Genomic DNA, 16502 nt, shown 5'->3' with positions numbered 1-16502 from the left:
AATAAATCTGAAACAACATGGACAGAATAAAGAAATGGAGGAGTAATGGAAAAATAACAAACAACAAGGAAAAACGAGGAATTGAAGCTGTTACTTGACCCTAGCTGGTCAATACGATAAAAACAGTAATAAATAAATAAATAAATTAGTTTCATACCTCTCAACGCCCTGGTGGAAGTTTTTAAATTATACCCCAATTAGGCGATTTCTGTATGCCTAACCTACCCCAGTAACCCTATCAGAGAAAGATGACCTACACCTTAACGCGGAATCCGAGCCACATATCGTGTCTGACGAATCTTCACATCACTGAGACGTGAAGGCTGAGTTAAAGGCGGACTGAAAAAAAATCTATGGTCCTACCGGGGTTTCGATCCTACGACTTTTCGTTTTCCAGACAAGCACTTCACCACTAAATCACGCCAGAGTATCAACCGCAGGATTTACTGTCTATTCCGAAGCTACGGCCAGTAAGTCTGTCTCTAGTTAAATTCCTGTCCGTTTGTGCGTTCCACAGCGCAGGACTACACGGGTCCTTTTTATACTTGGACGTGTCGACTAACGGCGCGCCCAATTACCTCGCCAGAGGTACGGCCGTTGTCTGAGTGACACGCGTGAGTAATCGCTTAAGAAGTCCTCGGCGGCGACCGGTCCGCTCGCTTGCGCCACTGCGCCTTGAGAACGCAGCGATTCCCCTAATATCTGACCGCAAGTGGCGCTAAGGAGCGCCATCGTCAGCCGGTCACGACTGGTCCAGTTACACCGATAATTACGGGGAGGGTGGGAGGGAGGAGGGGGAGGGAAGAGAAAGGCGCGGGCGGTCTGGACGGAGTACGAGGCGCTCCGCTTGCGACCGACACGCGCCCACGAAATAGGCGTGCCGGCGGACCCTGTCCTGCGTCATTACCGCCCTGCCGGGTTGTGTTCAGCACGCGAGGGCGGCGCCCGCCACTCTTCCTGGTACGTCACTGGTGCTTCAGGTGGTACACGCCGACTGCGGCAGGATTTCTGCTCTAGTTCCGTTGTTTGCAACAGCCACACACAGACGAGCTTCTAGTTGGAGCTAGACGCATGAGACATACATTTCGGGAATCGTTAAGGAATGAAGCATTCCGAAATCCACAGTGTCAAGATCGGGCCGAAAATACCAAATTTCAGGTATTACCTCTCACCACGGACAAAGCAGTAGCCGACGACTGCGGGCAGAGGCCTTAGCGTAGAGTTGTCAGTGCCAATAGTCAAGCAGCACTGCCTGAAATAACCGCAGAAATCAATGGGGGACGTACGACAAAAGTTTTCGTTGGACAGTGCGATGAAATTTGGCATTGCTGCAGCAGACGATCGATCCAGTGGCCTCTGCTAACAACACGACATAGCCTGCAGCGCCTCTCATGGGCTCGTGAACGTATTGGTTGGACCGTACACGACTGGGGAAACAGTGGCCTGGTCCAATGAGTGCCGATTTCAGTTGGAGAGAGCTCATGGTAGGGTTCGAGTGTGGCGCAGACACCATGAAGTCATGGATCCCAGTTATGACCAAGGCACTGTACAAGCTGGTGATGGTTCAATACTGGTGTGGACTCTGTTTACGTGGAATGGACTGGTTCCCCTGGTCTAACTGAACCGACCATTTATTGGAAATGGTTACATTCAGCTACCTGGAGACCATTTGATTTATTCATGGACTTCATGTTCCCAAAAAGTGATGGAGTTTTTATGGATGATAATGCGTCATGTCGCTGGGCAACAATTGATCGCGACTGATTTGAAGAACATTCTGGACTATTCGAGTGCCAACATGAATCACATCGAACATTTATGGGACATCATAAATAGGTCATTTCGTGTACAAAATCCTACACTGACGACACTTTCGCAATTATAGACGGATATAGAGGCAGCATCACTCGATATTTCTGCAGGGGCTGCCAATGAACTGTTGAGTCCATGCCACGTCGAGCTGCTACACTACGACTGGCCAATGGAGGCCGACATGATTTTGGAAGGTATCACGTGACTTTTGTCATCTCAGTGTACTCAGGGACCGGACTACCCATAAAAGTTTGCAGATGCTTTCATCATTCTGATATTTGCCACGAAATAAAGATTGCTAACATCGAAAGGGAGATCTAGAGTGCTGTAGAAATACACTATTTGATCAAAAGTATTCCGACACCCCAACGCACTACCAATGGGACCACTATGTCATGAGAGCTGTCACCGTAAGTGCACAAAATCAATAGAGAAGCATTGGACAGGCATCTCAGTGACCTCCAATGTCAATTTATTCGATGTCACCCGAGTAACATGTCTATCAGAGACATTTCAAGCTTCCTAAAACTTAACGTTAAAATGTCGCCTCAGTCACAGTGTACAAAACGCTAGAATTTCGAGAACTTACGTGTTTCGAAGATCAGGCCTTCATCATCAGAATTACTGTAGTGTATCAGTGTAGAAAATATTCAGTTCCATTGTAGTCTATTTTATCAGTTGCCAGTGACGTTGATCTACATCTTAAGGTGACACGGCTGCAAAGGAAGTAGCCCAGTAATTTTCTTTTAATGCTCTTATTTATGTTTTATGTAGGTCGCTTTTAGAGGTTGTTGTGAAGATTTGACATTCGAAACGCGTAAATTGTAGTGTTTTTGCACTGTAAATAGGTGTTTGAGCCAACATTTTAACATTATCTTTTACAACCACGACCTCATATCCATTATGGATAAAATCAAAACATTCTACAACTGCTCAAGTATACTGCTGATGTGATTGTCAAGTTGAAACAAGAAGGAACAGCCAGAACTAAAACAAGACCAGGTAAAAAATGGTTCAGATTCCTCTAAGCGCTATGGGACTTAACATCTGAGGTCATCAGTCCACTAGACTACTTAAACCTAACTAACCTAAGGGCATCACACACGTCCATGCCCGAGGCAGGACTCGAACCTGCGGCCGTAGCAGCAGCGCGGTTCCGGACTGAAGCGCCTAGAACCGATCGGCCACAGCGGCCGGCCAAGTCCAGGTACATTGACGGGCGGGGACACCGTTGGGCATTATAGAAATCTCAAGTCAGTTGCAAAGGTACCCGCTATCCAGCTAGCTCACTGACTGTGCGTATGAAGTTAAAAGAGTTGGGTAAATGATTGAGCAGCTCTTCATAAGCCATACGTTTCTGTCGTCAGGGTTAAGCGACGCTTGAAGTGGTGTAGAATGCGAGGGCATTGGACAACTTGGATGACCAACCACGAGTGATTTGGAATGATGAATCACGCTATAATCTGCGGCAATCAGGTGGAGGGGTTTGGGTTTCGTGGGTGCGTGCAGAACTCTACCAACCATCATACAGGGCGACAATTATTGAACAGATTTGGGTTAGGACGTTCAAACTGCACGGTTTGCCGGGGGAGGAGTGGGGGGGGGGGGGGCATCATGGGAATTAGTATGCGCTGTATGGTTTGGTTTTGCGATGAAGCCCACTTTCATTTGGATGGGTTCCTCAATAAGCAAAATTGTGGCATTTGGGGGACTGAAAACCACATTTCGCGATCGAGAAGTCCTGCGTGATGTGCAATCCAGTCACGGATAAATCGGTGCGATATTCCTTGATGGCACGGCGACTACCGAACGGTACGTGAATGTTTTGGAAGATGATTTCATCCCCATTATCCAATGTGAGCATGATTTCGACAAGATGTTGTTTACGCAGGCTGTAGCTCGAAGCAGAAGACTGTTTCATGTCCTGGAGGAGCACTTTGGGGACCGCATTTTAAATCTAGGGTAACCAGAGGCCTCTGGAATGGGTATCGACTGGTCGCCGTATTCTCCGGATCTGGACACACGCTACTTCTTGTTGTGTGGTTATTTAAAGATAAGGTGTACAGCAATAACCCCAAAACCACTGCTGAGCTGAAAACAGCCATTCAGGAGGTCATCGACAGCATCGGTGTTCCGACACTTGAGCGGGTCTTGTAGAATTTCGCTATTCGTCTGTGCCACATCATCGTCAAAGTTGGCAGGCATATCCAACATGTCACAATCTAAATCCGAATGTCTTTAGTGACGTTTAAATGTGAATAAAGTGTGTGCACCCCTTGGTTTGTAACTAATTTACGTTTTTTTCGTGTAGTTCAATAATTGACGCCCTGTATGTAGTCCACACACTGAAGTAAGGAGAAGGTCGATGGTCTCACGCTATAGGGTGTTTTTTTTGTGGTAGGGTATGGTTTCCTTATTGAGATAAAGAAAACGCTGTATCCAGGATGTTAACACCTTTTGCGCATTGTGTTCTGCTTGTGGTAGATAAATAGTTCCGAGACGACGACTGTATCAGTCTGACACAGCACCTCGTCACAAAGCAGCCACTGTGAAGCAACGGTTTGTGGAAAACATTCCTGAAATGGAGTAGCCTGCCCAGAGTCCCTATGTGAATATCTTTGGGATGAGTTAGAACGTCACTTCAGTCCAGAATTCGGCGTCCAATATGAATACTTTACCTGGGTTTGGCTCTTGAGGAAGAATGGGCTACCATGCCTCTGCAGACATTGAGACACCGCTCTGAAAGGGTCCTCACCAAGCAGTGAAAAAGCTATATTAATGTCCACTAATATGTTTGCGGATATCTTTGATCAGGTAGTATATGTTCTTAAACCATTCATTACTCTAATAATAAAAATTGGCAACAGCTGCGGGCTGACCAACTGCGGTGCAGAAATCTTTCTTTCTTTTTTGAAGGCCTCTACATATGCCGTATGGAGAAAGACCCAGGTATCTGGTTTCCACACTACGCAATGTGTCATCTTTAAGAAACATACAGAAGTTTGTCGCAGCTAAGAATATTTTTGACATCAGCTACATCTGACATGGAAATGAAAATACGTCAAACACCGAGAATAGAAACCGGATTTCTCGCTTATCGCGAGCGGTTGCCTTAACCACTCGGCTATTTGTGGACGCTTCCAGGACCGATCCAAACCACCATACGCCTCAGTGTCTGCATGGATGTATAAAGGAACAAACATTGTAATAATAACTGAGCGAATCAGCTAATCACTGCTGCAAAATAGAATGTTCTATTGACGCTGGAAGGCAGCCTATGACAACGGCGGAAAAATTAGATTGCCCGGGGTAGTGAGCCCCCACGATTTCAATCCAAACACCATGGCCCACCAACCCCAAGACACACAACCCATTTCTTGTAGGCCAACGATATGGCCATCACAGCTCAAGGACATACTTTTAAGGGTGTAGAAAAAAACGTGGGACGCCCTCTTAGCACCTTTCTGGTATACTATAACAAAAATTCCCTTACACAAAGTCTCTAACAGAGACAAGTCTCCGCCTTCCATTTGCGACCAAGCAAACGGATTGCTGAAAGTAAGCTGGAATGGCACAACTCTGCAATACACAGATAATCCGAGATACCTCGGTGTCATTGGACTGGTCTTCGCTGCGAGAAGACCCGTCAACAAGTCGCAGTGAGAAGCAACGAAGACTACCGAGAGAATAGGCTAAGAACAAATTGGAGCGAAACTAAATGTGCTGCGAACTACACCCAGGCACTGTACTTCTCCAAAAGAGAATATGTCTGTTAGTCCGCCTGCTTAGCTGGTTGGTAACATGCTTGCCTCTCGTACAGCGGGCACGGGTTCGACTCCCGGCCAGTTTGGAGATTTTCTCCGGCTATGGACTGGGTGTTGTGTTGTTCTCATCATTATTTCATTCTCATCACCTGCCCCCACAAGCCGCCCAATGTGGCTTCGAGTGAAATAAGACTCGCACTCGGCGGCCGAACTTCCCCGACTGGGGCCCCTCGGCCGACAATGCCATACGTTCATTTCCATTTTTTTTGTTTGCCTATTGTGATCCAGATGTGTTCGTGCCAAAAGCTAAAATGAAACATTTCGACTAATTATGCCACCACCTCCATCCTCCCCCTGCGCGGTACTGTATACCGGGGTTTCCCAGGCTGTGTTCTGCGGAACACAGGTGTTCCGTGGGGAGTGAATAAACTTCCGCGAAAATTGCTAATAACGTGGCTTGTTTTCGACATTTTGACAATACTCATTTTTTTTAAATCTTTACTATGATTTCTGTCTTATTAGTTATGATTTAAAATTGAAGAAACCACCAAGTAAAAAAAGTTTTTTTCATATTTTAAAATTTTATTGACCTTCAAAATAAGGACTGTCTTCCACCAAAGTACGAGGATTATCAAAGTTTCCACCAGAATAAATCTTTGGTAGCCCCTTCCGTATACAAACCGGCTGGATTTGCGGACGCTGACTACAAAAGAGATGGTTACGAACACACTGAGAAGTTTGTTACTTGGAGCTTTCTGTGGACCTGGGAGACATAAATCACATAAGAGATTCTTGAAGAAAGACCTTCCAAGCGACTATCTTTCACAACCGGTGATGCCCAATGGTAAGAACTGGAAATGGACGATTTGGAGGAGCTTGAACACATCAGAACGGACGTCGTGCCAAGGCAGGCAAACCTTGGTCAAGTGGGGCCTTACAGATGGATATAATTACAGTTGTGACTGTAGGGAATATAATGGTATGGAACATCTCCTCACCCTCCCTAATGCTCTCAGCAAATGAACCCTCGATGAATTATGATAGGGAAGCAAGGAATCATTGAACGTAACCTAATTTTGTGCGGATAAACTCTGAAACGAAAAAGCAACGCTTCTTATCATGTTGCAAGATCATACGCCAGACTATCACTGCTCTGTTATCTGTTTCCATGAATAAAAATGAAACTTAGTACTGTTTTGACATATAAATTTCAGTACCTTCCATAGTTCTGGAGATACATGAAGTGCCTTAGAACAAAATTCTCAGTGGCTAAAAGCAAATTATAGAACACACATTATTAGAATACTCGTGGAGGGAACGGGAGAATACTCGTGGAGTGAACAGGAAATATACATGAAGAATGAATTTTGAATTCTGAATTTGTGAACATTTTTTTCAGTAGCGTACAATTTTTCAGTAGTTGCAGGGGCGACAGTGTGGATGATTGATTGATCTGGCCTTGTAACATCAACCAAAGCGGTCTTGCTGTGCTGATAATACGAACGGCTGAAGGGAAAACTACACCCTCAATTTTTCCCGAAGGCACGCAGCACTACTGTATGGTTAAATGACGATGGCGTCGTCGTGGGTAAAATATTCCGGAGGTAAAATAGTCCATCCCAACCAGTTCGGCCGACGATGAAGAGAATGAAGAAATGTGTGATGAGATAAAATAAATTATTCAGACTGTTAAGGGAGACGAAAATTTAATTGTGATAGGGGATGATATTCGACGGCAGGAAAACGAAGATCAAGAAAAATAACAAGTGAATACGGATTGGGGAGAAAGAATGAAAGACGAAGCTGCCTGGTACAATTATGCACAGAGCATAATTTAATCATCTTGCTTTAAGTATCATGAAAGAAAGTTGTATAGAGGAAGAGATCTGGAGACACCGGAAGGTCTCAGATTGATTGTATATTGGTAAGACAGAGATTTCAAAACCAAGTTTTAAATTCTAATACATTTCCAGGGGCAGATGTGGGCTCTGGCCTCAATTTATTGGTTATGAATTGCAGATTAAAACTGAACAAATTGCAAAAACTTAGAAATTAAGGACATAGGACTTGGATAAGTTGAAAGGACCAAAAGCTGTAGAGAGTGACAGAGGGAGCATTAGGTAATGGTTGACCAGCGCGTGGAAAAGGAATACAGTAGAAGAAAAATAGGTAGCTTTAAGAGATGAAATAGTGAAGGCAGCAGAGGATCAAATCGGTAAAAAAGACAAGGCCTAACAGAAAACCGTGAGATAACACAGGAGATACTGAATTTAATTGATGAAAGGAGAAAGTATACAAATACAGCAAATGAAGCAGGCGAGAGCGAATACAAACGTCTAGATAATGATATTGACGGGAAATGCAGAATGGCTAAGCGGGATTGGATAGAGGATAAATGTAACCATGTTGAATCATATTTCTTTAGCGGTAAGATAGGTACGCCCACAGGAGTATTAAAGAGGCGTTTGGAGAAAAGAGAAGCAGCTGTAGTAATTTCAGGAGCTCAGATGGAAACCAGTTCTAAGCAAAGAGGAGAAAGCTTAAATGTGGAAGGACTATATAGAGGGTTCATACAAGAGAGATGAATTTGAAGGCAGTGTTAGAGAAATAGGAGAATACGTAGATGAAGATGAGACGGGAGACATAATACTGCGAGAAGAAATTAACAGAGCACTAATAGACATATGTCGAAACAAGGTGCCGAAAGTAGATGAAATTCTGTCACAGCCACTGACAACACTGGGAGAGCCAGTCATGAGAAAACTCCTTCATCTGGTGTGCAAGATGTATGAGACAAGCGAAATAGCCTCAGACTTCATGAAGAATGTAGTAATTCCAGTTACAAAAAAGGTGGTGATGATGGATGTGAAAATTACCGAACTATCAGTTTAAAAGTACTAACATGAATTCCTTATAGAAGAATGGAAATCCTTATTTAAGCCAACCTCAGAGAAGATCGGTTTGGATTCTGGAGAAATGTAGGAACACGCGAGACAATAATGACTCTACGTCTCATCTTAGAAGATCGTTTAAAGGAAAATCTACGTTAATACACATCGAGACGTAGAGAAAGCGTTTCACAATGGTGATCGCAACATACTCTTCGAAATTCTGAAGATAGCAGTGGTAAAATACAGAGAGCGGAAGATTATTCATAACTTATGTGGAAACCAGGCGGCACGCATGAGAGTCGAGGGGCATGAAATGAAAGTAGTGGTTAAGAAGGGGATGTGACAGCGTTGTAGCTGTCACCAATGTTATGTAATCCATACACTGAGCAAACAGTAAAGTGAATCAAATAAAAATTTGGAGTAGGAATATAAGTTCACAGAGAAGAAATAAGAGCTATGATGCTTGCCAGTGAGATTATTATTCTATCAGAAACAGCAAAGTACTTGGGAAAGGGGTCGATAATTATAATAGGAAGCAACATCTTAGCGCTGGTCCTTAAGAGAAGAACAATATGATTATATATATATATATATATATATATATATATATATATATATATATATATATATATATATGAAGTTAATTTGGCGATTACGAAATAATATTTTGGCAAGTAACATGAATTTCACTTATGAGTTAATATCGATTAGTAACGGGATTTTCTATGTTATATGAGAACAGGCACGACTCTCGTTGGCCATCACTAGAATCAACTACTCAGAGAAGTGCGCGTTCCCTCGTTCCTGAGCAAGGAGGTGCTCAGTGCGGTCTGCAGTCGGGAGCTGTAATTGAAGCACCGGTGCGCAAGTTTGAGAATGCAGGGACTCCGATGATTTTGTTAAAACGTTGCAGAAAGGTGTTTGATGAGAACAGCGAGATTTCGGGCAGTCAAATCCGGAGATGTGTATGATATCCATTTTTAAGGGAGATTCTGATAATGTATTTTATGAAGTGACACAGGTCTTCCTTACAATATGTCGTACCTTCACAAGAAATTATACGCAGAAGTCACTTAGAAAGTAACTAAGAGAGTGCGATATTTTTAGCGAACAAAAATCGTTGAACAGTGAGGTAGAGCATTGCAATTGGCGTTAGAGTTCGGACCTGGAAGCAGTTTTGTGACGTGGCTGTTTCTAGAATACATTTTCTTTCTTTAAAACACGTATTCCATGTATTCGAGACCCTAATCCTAAGTAGTGTAATGAGCTTCGTATATCAAAGTAAATATCATACAGTTTAGGGACACATGCAATGCAATAGTCATAGGTTTTCATAAATTTTCTTGGCTGACTAACTTTGTGTATCGCCCACTATCAGGCAGCGGAAAGTGTGGAGGTTACTGAAGTGAGTGGAACCATCAAATTTCAAATGAACAGTAATGTGTTGATTTTTAAAATGAAAGTTTTATTTATACAGAGTCAAAGGTAAGAATCGTCAGTTTAATTTACGTGGTGACTTAAGAAAATTATGTAATCCAAGCAGTGGCCATTCTCTTGAACACAATTTATTATTATTTGTTGGAAGTTACTCATATATCGAGCCAAGAGACACATGTCAAACAATCTTTTTCGTAATGCTAGCTTTCAACATATCAAGCAGCACTTCCAACAGTCGGAGTTAAGCAATCTATCTCTCAGTCATGGCTTCAGTTACGTGATTTGAACATAGCTAATGATGTATTCAAGTTTGTTGTTAAGTATGTCACGGTTGCAGAAATTAATTAATACCGACATTACCAAGAAAGTCTTGATAAGAAATTTAAACCTTTCCCAGCGTACAGATTGTTCCATGACATTTCGGGCAAACTGCCGGATGCAAAAAGCTTACTGTCAATTGTTGGACGTCCACACCTCGTCATAGAATGTGGATGTCAGAGACTTTTCCACACTGCAGAGCAAGTTAAAAATGTTTTGGAGCACACAGTTCAGTGCATATTGTTGAAACTGGGGCCCCGCAGCCCTTACTCCTCAGGTGTTCTAAGTCTGATCTAACGATATTGCCAACTATGGCTACAGTGAAGATGGGATCATCAGAGCTGGACTACAGATCAATGGAAAGCTGTCATCTATCTCAATGAATCATATTACTTATTACACCAGGCTCACCAGCTCTCGACCCTCACGTTTCCCTACGTTGATCAAACAGCATTGTCAACTTCGGTTGTGGTGGGAATGGGATCGTCGAAGTTGGACTGCAGATCAATGGAAACCTGTCACCTATTTGGATAAATCAGATTTCATATCACATCAGGCTCGCCGGCTCTTGACCCTCACCATTTACCCTACTGATCCAGTGACATTGTCGACAATGGGCACAGTGGGGATGGGATCATTGAAGTTCGATGCGGATCAGAAGAAAACTGTCACCTGTTCGGATAAATCAGATTTCTGCCAGGCTCAGTAGCTCTCGACCCCCAAATGTGCCCATGTTGATCCAGCGACATTGTCTTATTGGGGTTCAGCGGAAATGGCGTCATCGAATTTTGACTGTGAACCAATGCAAACCTGCCACCTGTTCAGATGAATCACATTTGATATCGCGCCACGCTTAGCGGCTCTCGACCCCCATTTGTCCCTCTGTTGATTCAACGACGTTGTCAGCTTCAATTACAGTAGGAATGGGATCATTGAAGTTTGACTGCAGATCAATGGAAACCTGTTACCTGTTCAAATGAAGCACATTTCTAATTACATCAGACTCAGCAACTCTCGACCCTCACATGTTCTCATGTTGATACATTTACATGGACCGCTATCGTTATAGTGTGGATGGGATCAACAGAGTTGAATTCCAGATCAATGGGAACCTGTCACCTGTTTGGAAGAATCAAATTTCTTATTACATCAGACTCAGCAGTTTTTGATCCGTATTTGTTGTCTTATTGACCGAGTTACATTGATTGCTGTGGTTACAGTGGGGATGGGATCATCAAAGTTGGAGTGCATAGCAATGAAATCCTACCACACATGCAGATAAATCACATTTCTTATTATACTGGGTTCTGAAGCTCGTGACATTCACATGTATCCATGCAAATTCAACAGCACTGTCATCTATGGCTGTAGTGGAGATGGGAGCATTGAAGTTCAAGATCAGTGGACACATGCGACCTATTGGGATGAATCACATTTCTTAATACACCAAGCTCAGCAGCCCTCGATCCTCATGTGTTCCTGTCTTGACCCAGCGACATCATCAGTTATGGTTACAAACGGGATGGGTTCATCGAAGTTGGACTACAGGTCATTGGAAACCTCCTCTTGTTCAGACGACCTCCTTTCCAGACGAATCACATATCATATTACTCCAGGTCGGTTGTTGTAAGAAGATACATCATCCATGCGATAGTCTGTTCAGAACATGCTTTCTGTCATCGATGCACGTTGGTAGGGACAATATCATGCTGTGGGGGACGTTGGCTTCTTGGAGAAGTAGTACTTTTGTGGTGACGGACACGCTGAAGTTGTTTCTTCAGTTTCTTGAGGGTAGCACAATGCCCTTCAGAGTTGATTGTTGCACCACGAGGGAGGACATCAAACAGAAAAAAACGCTTCAGTGTTTCAGAAATCCGTCATCATGAAATTACTGGCTGAGGGTGCGGCCTTGGAGTGTTTCTTCGGAAGAGAGCCATGTTTCATCTTCTGTAACGGTTCGCTAAAGATTGTCACAATCAGGCTCGTAACACACAAGTAGTACTGCACAGATGCTCCTTCAGTGCTCTTTACGGTCTTGTGTTAGGTGGCGAGGAACCCGGCGGACACACAAGTTTGACTACCCCAACTGCTCGACAAGTGTGGCGACACTACCAAAAGAGACGTCCAGTTGTGCAGCGAGTTCTTTGATTGTAATCTGTTGACCATCTCGAATGAGAGTGTCCGCACGTTCCAACGCTCTAGAGGGCACTACTACGAGCGGTCGCCAGGCAGGCGGGAGATGGACATATTTGGGCGACCTTGTTGCGACGAGAACAGACGTCCCGACCAGCGACTTGTGGTGCTTTTGCTCACTGTTAGATCTACATAGATATTCTGCAAGCGGCTCTGGTTTTCCTCCAAAAGAAACTCAATGACAGCTTTCTTCTCAGAACGCACCCATTTTGAAGGCTACATATAGCGCCGAGACCTATCAGAATTTCGTGAAACTGTAGGGGCTGAGGCGGGAATATTCCACGAAGTCTCACGACAATTTTTTTAACTGAACTTGGCGAGAGAAAAAATGTGTTGCATTACTTATTTAACCACATCGTATAACCACTTTGGATTCCAATACACGTGTATAGTGTAGTGTCAGAGTCCATTTGGTTAAAATTAGTCCTTTCATTATTTATCCCTCTCGTACTTGTACACTATGTCTGTCGACCTGCAAAGAAGTGTTGCACCAGCGACACAAGCAATGGGGACGGTGATAGCGACGGCGTGAGACGCGAAATGGGAGCCTGGCTCATACACGCGTGCGCCCTGTTATTATATTGCTGCCGCGGCCAGCAGATAGCATCTTCGGGGGCGGTCGGACATGTAAATCAATTACGAGTGTCGGGGATGCGCGGTGCAGCCGGAGAGGCTACCTGCAAGCAGCGCGCCGGGGAAATGAATGGCTCGGCGCAGTCGCCGCGGGACACACCGGCACTGCCGCCCAAACGGTAGCAGCGGGGGCGGCTGGCCGTGTGTGGGAAGAAAGAGAGAGAGAGAGAGAGAGAGAGAGAGAGAGAGAGTCCGTGCGCTATGAGGCCGTTAAGGCGCCAGTGGCGGCCGCTGTCGGCAGTGATTGGCTGTCATCCCACGGCCAAAGTGGCTGCGAGTGGCGGGCAATTGCGAGTGGAGTAACTCGTGTACCTCTGCGATAGCGATCGACATACAGATGAGGCGTATATAACACCGCACGTGAAAAACAGTGGCGGTGACGGGGCACTTTAGTCTAATAGTAACGACGTATCATAAGCAACGTACTGCTGCTGCTACTCAAGCTGTCTGGACAGTCGATTGAAGAGTTGCAGTTTGTCGAGCTCTTTGAGCTAGTATATACACCACGAATATATTCAGCAGTTTGTCAGCAAAGATTTTGCTCTGAACCAATGTTATAAACTATTTTCTATGCTATTTCGTAACTTAAAACCCCACGCCATAAATTGTACGACAGTGATAGTAAATACTTTGATGTGCGGTAATACTCGTAATTTCTTCCTTCCAAAACTCTTAAACAGATATACAGAGTGTTACAAAACGATACCGACAAACTTCGAGGGGTTGTAGAGAGTGTCTTGAGGAACAAATGGAGAATGGGAACCTGCGTCCACAAAAGTCATCCAACGACACTGTAGAGAGTCTAAGTTATAGGATCTGGCGCCAGCCAGTACGCCACCGCTTCGGAAGCGAAGTAATTTTGTACGCTGATAGGCCACTGGTGGAACGTCTCACAATGATGTTTGGTATTCAATGATCGCAACTGCTTGAGAGGATCACCAGGGGAGAAGATGGAGCTAGCTGCTGGATAGACTGGCCTCCTCCCCTATGAATGTGATGCTTTGTTGTCTTGCTGGATGACGGTTTCAGACGTGGGTTTCCATTAGCAATTTATTTTTCTCCTGTATACCGAAAATAGTTGGAGATTAGAGGGTTCCAGGAGAAAAATGACCAGCAGTTGTAAAGCCGTGTGTGAACCATCATCCACTGGGGCAACAAGGAGTGGCATTCAAGGGGACAAGGCCTGTCTACACAGCAGTTAGTTTCTCCATTGGTGATCGGGGCAGTTAGTCACGATCACTGAATAACAAACAACATTGGCTGACGTTCCGCCTGTGGTTAGCAAGCATACAAAGTCACATTTGCTGCCAAAGGGGTGGCCTAGTGGCAGGGGCTGGCGCCTATAATTTCTACACTCTGTTGGATCCTCGCTTTGTTCCACAAGACACCCTCTAGAACCCCACGAAGTTTGTCGGTATCGTTTTTTAACATCCTATATAAAACTTGGGGAAACTTATCAGTGGATACTAATATGAGGTGTGATCACCCTTCGTCTTTATGAGACTTTAACTTTGCTGATGAGCTGTCTGAACGTCTCTGGAGGAATGGCTGGCATTCTTCCTCAACAGCCGAAACCAGAGAAACTAATGATGTTGAAAGCTGCGGTCTGGAAAGAAGTCGAGGATGTAACTCATTCCACAGCTGTTCCATTGGGTACTAGTCGGGAATCTGGGCAGAACATGCTGCTTTATGACAAGGTGCATTATCATGCTGATACAAAGGACATCATCTCCGAACAGTCCCTACACAATGTGCTGTGCACAAAGTTATAAAATATGTTCATATCCTCCTGCACTTAGCGTTTTCTTAAACGCAATAGGGTGACCACGCCCTAACCACGAACTCCTCATGCAGTAACACCACTCACCTCCTCTGTACTCCACTGTTGGCACTACTCACTTACGGGAACCCTTCCATAGGATTGCCACGGTGTAGAGCGAGTTTTATCACTCCAAACCACTCGCTTCGCATCCACTATTCAGCAGCGTCGCTCTTTGCACCACCTCTAGCGCCACTTAGCAAAGACTTCAGAAATGTGTGGCTTAAGACGCGCTGCTCGACCATCGTGCCCCAATCTTTGCAACTCACTGCAGACAGTAGTTGTGCTAGCTAGACTGTTGGTAGCACTTTCGAACTCATAAATCATTTCTTCTGCTAATTTTATGCGTTATTTCACAATCATTCTTAGCAATACTCAGCGGTGCCTGATATAGGTTCAGTTGTGATTGTTCTTCCGCGAGTCTATTCACAGCCGCATCACCAAACGTCGACTTTTGCAGCTTTAGAAGGTTTGGAAAGGCCCTGACGGATTTTTTACATCCAATGACTGCGCATTCGAGCTCTCTGTCGAACCAATTCAGCTGTTACTTCTTCTTTACTTGCACAAAATACCCTGCCCCCTTTTATACTGATGGTTCCTCCTATTACATCACAAGTCACCGCCTCCACTTAAATGTATGTGGTGAAACATATATTTTAAGTTGCAACTGTGTAGCGAACCCAACCTCTGTGGCTGGCAATATGGCATAAGGCAAGGGGTGATGAAAGGGACTGTGAGAACATTGAACAGAGAACTTGTTCTTAGAGGTGATGGGAGCAGATATTCTGTTCTTGGAAGCCATGGGTCGGGAGAGTGGGGTGCTGACCACAGGCCCCTCCATACCCATATCAGTAGCGGCCTGTCGGTAGCGGTGGGCCTTCATGGCGGAGTTTAGTTTCTAGCGCCCATGAGGACATCTATTAAAGTGTGAGGCTGATGCGCGTGTTTTAATAAACGTGTTCTGTACAAGCTGAACTTTTGTTCAACATATTAGACAAATATCAGTTATTTAAAATTGTTTTAAAAAGCTGTAGAACTTTATACCCCCCTCATGACATCTGGTAGTCACTTCTGCGTTACATAGTGGTGTCTGGATCACAGATAGTGTACATAGTTTCATATTTGTTGTTGATGGCGATGAGAGAGAGGGATGAAGGTAGCACTTGAACACATTCAATACGTGCGTGTATGTGTTAGCCAAAGCATTACGAACACTTGCTTAACAGTGTGCTGGTCCACTTCGTAACTGAACACAAGTCATTGGTAGGTTTCGGAGGTAATGTGGCACCAGAAGCCTATGTGCACGTTATGCAGTTCCCATAAATTACAGTAAATTACGCCGTGGTTCTGGCACCCGACAGTGTCCCAGATGTAATCTATAAAAGTACTTGATCACAAAGATGTCAACGTGTGTTCACTATCAAGCTCTTATAGTTAAGGTAGCGCAATTTGGTTCTGCTGGAAGATGTCACCGTCATCTTGCATTACATGAAGCGTGAAGGGATTCGGATAGTTCGAAATAACGTTAATGTAGTCCACAGGTATTGTGATGACTTTGATCACTAATGCAGGTCTCCTGGTAGTTCCCTAGAGGAGCTCACGAAACTTTATTGAACATTTCGTCCTCATCCACCC

The sequence above is a fragment of the Schistocerca americana genome, chromosome 4, assembly GCF_021461395.2.
Source record: "Schistocerca americana isolate TAMUIC-IGC-003095 chromosome 4, iqSchAmer2.1, whole genome shotgun sequence".
In the NCBI taxonomy this organism is placed as follows: Eukaryota; Metazoa; Arthropoda; class Insecta; order Orthoptera; family Acrididae; genus Schistocerca; species Schistocerca americana.
This window is presented reverse-complemented; position numbering follows the sequence as displayed.